General features: G+C 44.2%; 1 protein-coding gene across 1 annotated transcript in view; it reads left to right on the top strand.

The window, feature by feature from the left end:
* The first annotated feature begins 299 nt into the window (after positions 1–299).
* Fam83d (family with sequence similarity 83 member D) overlaps positions 300–8,790 on the top strand; it is an 18,144-nt gene continuing 9,653 nt past the window's right edge. The window contains exon 1 of the mRNA XM_033767192.1: positions 300–370. The gene's annotated coding sequence lies outside the window, so the exon portion shown is untranslated. The remainder of the gene's footprint in view (positions 371–8,790) is intronic.

Genomic DNA, 8,790 nt, shown 5'->3' with positions numbered 1-8,790 from the left:
TTGCACTTGCGAAGCAGGCGGTGGTACACTGAGCTAATTCCCCGGCCCCAAAGATGCCACTTCTGCTGTGATGTCATCCAGGGGCATCCTTTTGAAGACCCCAAACATTAGTGGTGGCAATCTTGGCATAGCTGGAAGGAATAGCAGCTGAGGAATCTGTCCCAAGGCCTCTGGTGTGTGTGAGGATGCGTTGAAGGCTCTCCTGATCTCGCTGCTGGACTCTCCTCTGCATGACAGTAGCACCTGGCAGTGTGATCAGCTCCTGTCCCTGCGTGTCTGGATCAAATGACTGATTTCTCAACCTCTCCACTGTTGGCATTTAGGGCTGAATAATTCTTTGTCCTGGGGGGCTGTTGTGCATTGTAGTGAGGTAAGATCAAAGAAACAAAAGATGGGTAAAAAGAGACAAATCATAACTTAAAAAATTGTACTTTGAAGAAGACTGCAAGTTCCTAGGAAGTTATCCAAGGCAATGCATATCAGCATTCCTTTGGTTAGATTTTTAATCTTTCCTTACAAGACCCACCACACTCAGAATTCCATAAGAATACTAAAAGTCCACTTGGGAGGCTGAGGCAGCAGGGTCGCTGAGAGTTTGAGGCCAATCTGAACTATATAATGAGACCCTGTCTCAAAACAAAAAACAACTAAAAGTTCATAAATTGGCTTAGTTGAGAAAGTAAAGAGCAGGAGCCTGACCCCCAGATAAAGGGGCAGGTTGAGTGAACCCCCCCAAAATGTTCAAACTACCTTTTTAAAAAAAAAGTCCATACCTGAAGAATGGGCTAATGCTCTTGGGTGTGTGCGTGCGTGTGTGTGCATATTTTCCCATGCTTTTCCATCCCTTCAAGGGAAGTATAAATGTCCCCAGTTCCAAACTGTAATGCATCTCACTTCTCTGAGCACCCACACTCTGCTCTTGAGTGCATCCTACAACTCTAATAAACCCTTCCCAAGCCTCTCACTGACTGTCCTGAACATTCTTTCCCTGCAGTGGGAGCTAGAGAACCCACTACAAGAGGTTCCTTAGGTTCCTTACTCTAGCCTCGGGGACCCTCAGGCCCAGCCTGGTGACAGGAGCATGTCGAACAGCATCCTTGGCCCCTGCTCACTGGCTACCGTAGTCATGACATTCACAAATGCTGCAGCAGGGACCAGTAGAGAGTTAAATGCTTTTTGGTCACTTTCTGTTTGGGGCCATCAAAGTGTTGGAAACAGAGTGGTGATAGTTGTACACCTTTGCAAATGTACTTAATACTACTGAATCACACACTTAAAAAGGCTGGCAAATTTATATTTTTCACCACAGTTTTTTAAAAGTTGCCAAATGCCCCCTGGGGACAAAAATCACTGCCTGGAAGTTCTCACTACTGCCACATTATAGAATGTCACCATCTGACCCAGTATGGCTACTGCTTACCCCTTCCTTTTGATTTTATGTGTTAAGGATTTTAGCATTATTAGCCCTTTTTTTGTGTGAATTGTGATAAAATATATATATATAACAATTTATTGTCTTAACCATTTTTAAGTGTACAGTTCAGTGGCATCAAGTACATTCATGTTGTACAGTGATTGCCATTGTCCTTTTCCAAAACGTTTTTATTACCCAAACAGAAACTCTGTAGTAAGAGCTCCCCATTCTCCCCTGGCCTCTGGCACCCTCCTGGCAACTACTTTCTGTCTGCCATGTTGTTTGTTTCTTTCCTTGAGCATCCATAAGACAGTAAGAAATCTGCAGAATTAGTCTCTCTTTTATAGACATAGGATTTGTTCTCAAAAAGAATAAAACTAGCCAAAATGTAGTGGGGACACTGACTTAAAAAAAATCTTCATGCAAAGGATAACTTTTGGAGAGGAGTTTGGCAATACCCAGCAAAATTTCAGTTGTAGTTACCCATTGACCTAATAATTCCAGTTCTATGTATCTATCCCAAAACACACTTGCAAAAATGTAAGTAGATGTATGCAGTAGGTTATTTGTTTCAGCACTAATTACAATAACAAAAACCTGAAAAAAGCTCCCATGTCCATCAGTAGAGAATGGTGAATAAATTAGTGCATCTTTAAAATGGGTGCCCCGTGGCTCTTAAGAAGGAGTGAGGACTAACTATATCCAGATTTGCAGTATCTAGTACTGCACTGACCTTTTGACAGCCATTAGCCATTTAAGTTCATATCATTTAAGTTCATATAAATCAAAATTAAATTTAAAATTTAATTTTGATTATCATTTCAGAAGCTTCTGTTGGGCTACCCTAGACTAGAACAATGAGAATTGTGTGCTACCCTTTGTCTACAGGGGTATGGGTATGAATATATATGTATGTGTATGTGTATGTGTATATATATATATATATATATATCCATTTATTCATACTTAGACTCATTTGTATTGAAAAACAGAAGCATAAACCAAAAACTAATAGAAGTTATCTTAATGGGGGAGGGGAGGAAGAAAAGGTGGGATGGGGCAGGGATGGAAACTAGGTATCTCTGAATATATCCTATTTTGTACATTGGATTTTGGAGCCAGGCAAATGTTTTATATGATTATAAAATAACAAAGCTTCAAAATTACAAGCCCTCCTCCCCCAAAGCCCTAAGAAAAAAAAAATCTCTTGATTCTTTTCCCTCTTTGAAAAGCCCAGGCCACCTGTGTACTCAGGCTGGGACAGTGCAGATCTACAGCTCTGGGTGATCAGTCCCGCACAGGCCCGTGGGAATGGGCCCCCACCACATGTGCCTGCCTGGAGAGGCACCATGCCACTCTGCAGATGGCAGAGGCTCCCTGCACTTTTATCTGATACTTAAATTGTTAATTTTATAATAACAGCCTGTGGAACCTAGGGTAAACAATGAACACCAACATGTTTGGATTTTGCTGTGGAAACAGAATTCTTTAGTTTTAAACCCTAAAGGTACTGGATTTAAAGAACACACCACTGCTTACGTAAAGATTTTTTAAAGAAATCCGAGGAGATAATTTCATTTCTATTAAAACATGTAACGAATGGGGGAAAAGTGTATCCCTTGCTTTTTTTCTGCAAGAGGATCTCCAGGAAAGTGACAAGAAGGGGACTGGCTGGGCCTGGTGGTATCTGCCTATAATTCCACCACTCCCTGAGCTGGAAGGAGGAGGATCACAAGTTTCAGCCCAACTTAGGGAACTTTGTGACTAAGCAAGACCCTGTCTCAAAAAATTAAATAAGATCTAAGGATGTAGCACGTTCCAAAGGCCGTGGGCTCTATTCCTAGTCCTGAAAGAAAAAAAAAAAAAAAAAAAAAGCGAAGGAATGCAGGAATTCAGTGGCCAAGCTGCTCTTGGGTGCTGCCCAAGCTAACACCTGTTGGGATGTGTGCAAACCTCTGGCTGAATTCCAAGCATGTTGTAGCATGACCTTTCTTTATAACTCTGGTTGGGAAGGGAGGGAAACTGGCAGGCACAGTAAAGGAGTTCAGGACATGTACTTCCTGCTTCATGCAGAAGAGCTGGAATGAGAACTGGAAGAACTAGCCCCAAGTGACCCCTTGAGGTTGCACATGCAGCTGGTCAGAGGCCCAACCATCTCAAATGAAGATTATGTGAATCATGGACCTCAGAGCCATGTTTGGAGGTCACTAAGGCTCAAGCAGAATGAATTTCCCAGGGAAGGTGACAGAATTGGGACAAAGAATATAAGTAGCTGCCATTTGAGGATTTTTTTTTTTTTTTTTACTTTTTTCACAGTACTGAGTGTTAAACCCAGAGCCTTCACACTGAGCTACATCCCCAACCCATTTTTTATTTTGAGACAGAGTCTTGCTGAGTTGCCCAGGCTAGGCTTGAACTTTAGATTCTCCTACCTCAACCTCCAAAAGTGATGGTATTACAAGTGTGGATCACCATGCCTAACCTGGAGGGCTTTCTGTATGCCAGAAACTACTAATGGATTCTTTCATTGACTGAATAACCAAACCATACAGGATAGGTAGTGTTACTTACATATTATAGAAACCAATATAACTTAACATGCTATAGCATACTTGGTTCTCCAAAGTGAAGGAGCCAGGACCCAAGTCCAGGTGTGACTCAAGCCTGTTCACTGGACCCCTGTGCTCCCCAGTGCTTCCTGACTTGGTCCAGTTTTGCATCATTCAGCAATACAGCTGTATAGAGAAAGTGCCAGTGTGTCAGGGAGTTCTAAAGTTTCCTTGATATTTGTTGTTAATTATTATGTGGTATTATAAATTGTCTTCTGTGATAGGCTTGATTGCAAAAGCGCTTTATGGGGTCCTCTACCTATACTTTCAGGATTCATTCCAAGTACTTAGACATTTGAAGATGGGACGTTAGACTTGCCTGAATTAATGTTTACTCTAGCACTTTTCTATAGATGGCTCTAGAGTCAGACAGACCTGGATTGAAATTCTAGGTCCTGCATGTTAAACATATTTCCTAGCCTATTTATGCTTTAATTTCCTCCTTTGTAAACTGAGGACAACTGTCAGTAGAGTTTTGAAATCACTAGAAATCTCTTTCAAGCTCTTGCATAAGAAAGCAAGTGGAAAATATTCCAGTTCTGCATGAGTAATGTAAACAGGCTCTGTCCCCTTCCCAAAGATGGAGAATACCAGTGTCCTGTTTTTCAAACACACAAGTCCTGAAATTCTTTGGTGCAAATCATCAGTGGATAGATTAGAAGAGCTGAGGAGGGTAGGCTTGCAGTTTGTCATCTGACATGAAAATGGGATTTGACACAGGTGTGGCTGCTCCACCTGTGGCTGGGATGGTCTGGGTAGCAAACCAGCCATCCTGGCTTCTGTGCACCTGGGTGTTTCCTCTGTAGGTACCTTTTTGGGGGCTGATTTGCAGGAATAGACTCAAAAGTCTCCACTTGCACAGTGGCCTTGAGAGAGTGGGCAGGCTGCATGTCGCACAGGCTGGTAGAAGACAGTTGCCTGCAATGACTGTGGGCAGTTGCTGAGCATGGGCTGCCCACCGTCTGTGTCTTTGTCCGTCCCATCTTATATCATATGTCTCAGGTGTCACAGCTGATGTACATGCGATCTTTGAGATCCAGGTACACTGCTAAGGCACAGCAGTCTGCAGTGATGCCTAGCCGATATGTCCATCCTGGAGAGCAGGACTTTGTTGGTTGGGATGAGACTAAATCATTGCTTAGCTCAGTGGAACCTGTCACTTCTCAGGCGTGAAGAAGGCCACAGCTAGTTCAGCTGTACGGGGCTTGAGTGCGTGAAGGCTGGAGAGGAGGCATAGGAGTGGGGGTGGCGTCCTGAAGTCGAAGAATTTTCCTGCTGAAGGCTGTGAGAGTCCTGGTTTAGTGATGTAGGGAAGCATGTTGGGTACAGGCCAGTCAGGAAGGAAAAACCTCTATCCAGCCCTGACTCCCGGAGGGTTTTAGGGAGCTACTTTCCAAAGCACAGAACACCTAGTTAGATACTATGTAACAAAGGTGTTGTTTGTACAATTATTTTGTAAGTGGTGGATCAAATTTCAGCTTGGAAGGGTCTGTACTCTGGGCCCTGCTTCTGGTGGCAGCCCTCTCAAACCTGCCAGCTGGGCTGTGTTCCTCTGGGCCCTGTTCCAGTAGCCCTGGAGGTGTGTCCATTGGCCCATCACACTGTATTGTATCCCTGGTTCATCTTCTGTCTCATTAGACTGAGAACAGGGATTGACCCTCTCCCTTAGTGCCCGCTGCTGTGCCTGGCTCACGAAGGTTCACACTGTGTATTAGGAGAGTGGGAGGTCCGAGAGGCAACCCAATCTCTGCATTTTCATTTTTAGCTTTCCCTTGTGAGTTCTATCTCACTTTTACACCTGAGTATTTAAGACTCCTTTACGTAGGTTTTACTGTTCCCTCCAAATGTTTTGCAGCCTTTCTCTCTTTCCAGCTGTCTTTCTTTCTCTTTTTCCTGTTTTTGCAGACCTGAGTCTTCCTCTCTTGTCTTCAACTCCTCTCTCTCCCTCTTTTCTTTCTTTTTGGTACTGGGGATTGAACTTGGGACCTTGCGCTTGAAAGGCAGGGGGCAGCACCACTGAGCTAAATCCCTGGTCCTCTCCCTCTTTTCTTCTCTCGCCCCTGTCCAGTGCTCTCTCCCCTGGCTCCCTTCCCTCCTCTGTGACCTTCATTGCTTCTTTCTTGGAATGTCACTGCAACCTCTATTAGTTTTTTTTTTTTTTTCTCTTTTGGTGTCTGATCTCTTAGACATTTGCTGAAGTTTGTTAACCTAAAAACTCTCCATGCACCTGCAGTGTTGTAGGTGCTTGCTTAGGGGTAGTGTTGGGAGCAGGTGGGGCCAGATCTCAGCCTTATGCTAGTCTCTTCCAGCATCAGTATTTTGTGTACCGTTGGATTCATCACTTTGAACTCAGTACTCACGCAGGCAATGTGGGAGAAAGATGGTTCTGATTCCTCAGTTGGCCTTCAAGGCCTTCTACCATCTTGATCATTCATCCCTCTTTCCCAGTCCTGTCCCATGGCTCCCTTTCATGTGTACTGCACATTCCAGCCAAACTGGTATGTGCCCATCATTCCCCACCTTTTCCTTTTTTCATCATCACAGAGCGTCCAGCTGGCATGTCCTTCACGTCTCCACGTTCTTGTGTCTAAATCTTGTTCTTCTCTGTGATCAGTTCAGTTGCCATCTCCGCTCCACCCAGTGAGCTTTCCCTGCCCTTTACCAAAAAATGTTTAAGTGCCCATGGCACATCGACCATTGCAAGGGAAACAATATCCTGCTCCCTCTAAAGTGTTGCCCCGATTTTCTTGCCTCTTACAGTGTGTATCATTTTGCTTTCTTGCATCCCATGCATTGGCAAGTTCTTCATAGCCATCTTTGTGCCTAGTGCAGAGGGAGCCCATAATGGATTCTGATGAGGAACTGGCTGTGCAACTGAACACGTGTTTCATGGCTTGCCCTGAGCTTCCAGGCCTTGCCTCATTGAATCCTCTCAACAGCCCTATAGGTGCTGTTATTATCCATATCTTCCAGAGGGGAAACTAAGGCTGAGAGGTTAAGCAACTTGTCGAGGGTCGTACCACCTAGCACATGGCAGAGATGAGTTTGGTACCCAAGCTTTCCTACCTTTTAACCACTACGTTGTGTGACCCAAACGAATAGAATGAAAACAACTCAAAATAGGATGCCAAAGGGCCACTGGGGAATATACATTTCTGAAGCTGCTACCAATTCAGAAAGGACACTTCTTATTTTTGAAGTCAGCATCCCTGGGTTTTAGCTGTATCCTTTACCAAGAAGCGTAGCTCACAGCTAGGGTGCCATCAACATCGAGAAAGGTGGAAAAAGCAGCCAGAGAGAGAATTAATTTTCCCAAGCTCTCTCATGATGCTGACTTCCCGAGATCTGGCATTTTAAGGTTCCCAATCCAAATAAATGGGACCCTAGAGGTTGAAGAAAGACAGCAAAATTTCCTCTTTATCTCTGCATTTCTTCTTTGCTTGCTTTCTTTTTCTGATACCAGGAATCAAACTCAGTACCTTGCGCTTGCCAGGCAGGTGCAGTGCTGCTGAGCTACTGAGCTGCATCCCTGGCTCTGCATTTCTTCTTTAAGTCCGGAATTGTTAAGGGGTAATGACTGTCAGGTCCAGTCCTGAGTCCTCCAGGGCCATGGAGATGAATGCACATCATCCAAGGGCCTCTGCTGGAATAGAAGTGGTGAGGCTTATGGAAAAACAATCTTAATGTTAAGGAGAGGTGCTGCGGTTCTGAGATACTGTTGGGAGCAGACAGAAGCCTAGGCACCTCCCAACTACAGAGGAACTCCGGAACCCTAGCTTTCTTACTTTCTGCTTTGATTAGTAGGGACTTGTTTCTAAGCTGCAATGTCTTGACACCCTGCTACCCTGCCAGGAGTTAGCTGAGGGCTGTGGTTTTAAGCCTGTGCAGGGGTGATTAGAGACTCTGTGGCTGCAGTACCCTCTCTTTGAATGTGAGGAAAGCTGGGAGTTGGCACATATCTCCCCATGTGGAACTGTCTGGACAGCTCTAGCCCTGGACTGGTAAAATGAATACCTGAGAAGATAGCAAGGGGTCTTCTATACTTTACACTTTATGCATAGTCATTTAGTTTTTGCTGCAGACCTGTTCTGTAGCTAAGGACATGATCACAGCAGCAGTAATTGGTCCAAGGATGCATAGCTGAGAGGCAGCTGTTAATAACCTGATGCTGTGTATGAAAAATCAATTAGCAGGCACAAATGGAGCCACATTACTGGGGAGGAAAAAGGACTGATCTGAGCATAAGGGTAGAAGCCTCAGGAAATACTTCCATCTTCTTGTTGTTGGCTTGCACTGTGGACAGCTACTGAAGGATTACAGGGATCACCTTTCTCTTTTGGTACTGGGGATCGAACTCAGGTCCTTGTGCTACTATAAGGCTCTGGAACCACTGAGCTAAATCCCCAGCCCTGGATCACCTTTTACTGGGGAGAGGTCATTTGGTCAAATAAGACCTTGCTGGTAGAGAGAGCAGAATGATAAACTAGCATGCAGCATTAGGGAGGCAGAAGATGGGAAAACATATGTGTCTCTTCTGCTCAACTGAAGCATGTATTGGTGGTGAGTGGGGTGGGCCTTTCTAATCATAGTGAAAAGAAAAGAAAAATCAGCTAGGCATGGTGGTGCTTGCCTATAATCACAGTACTCTGAGAGACTGAGGCAGGAAGAGCAAAAATTCATGCCCATCTTGGGCAACTCAGTGACTTAATGAGACCCATCTCAAAATAATAATAATAATAATAATAATAATAATAATAATAATAATAA

The sequence above is a fragment of the Fukomys damarensis genome, unplaced genomic scaffold (genome assembly GCF_012274545.1).
Source record: "Fukomys damarensis isolate Sample0158 unplaced genomic scaffold, DMR_v1.0_HiC HiC_scaffold_22, whole genome shotgun sequence".
NCBI classification, from domain to species: Eukaryota; Metazoa; Chordata; class Mammalia; order Rodentia; family Bathyergidae; genus Fukomys; species Fukomys damarensis.
Note: the sequence above shows the minus strand (reverse complement) of the source record. Positions and strands in the feature narration are given on the sequence as shown.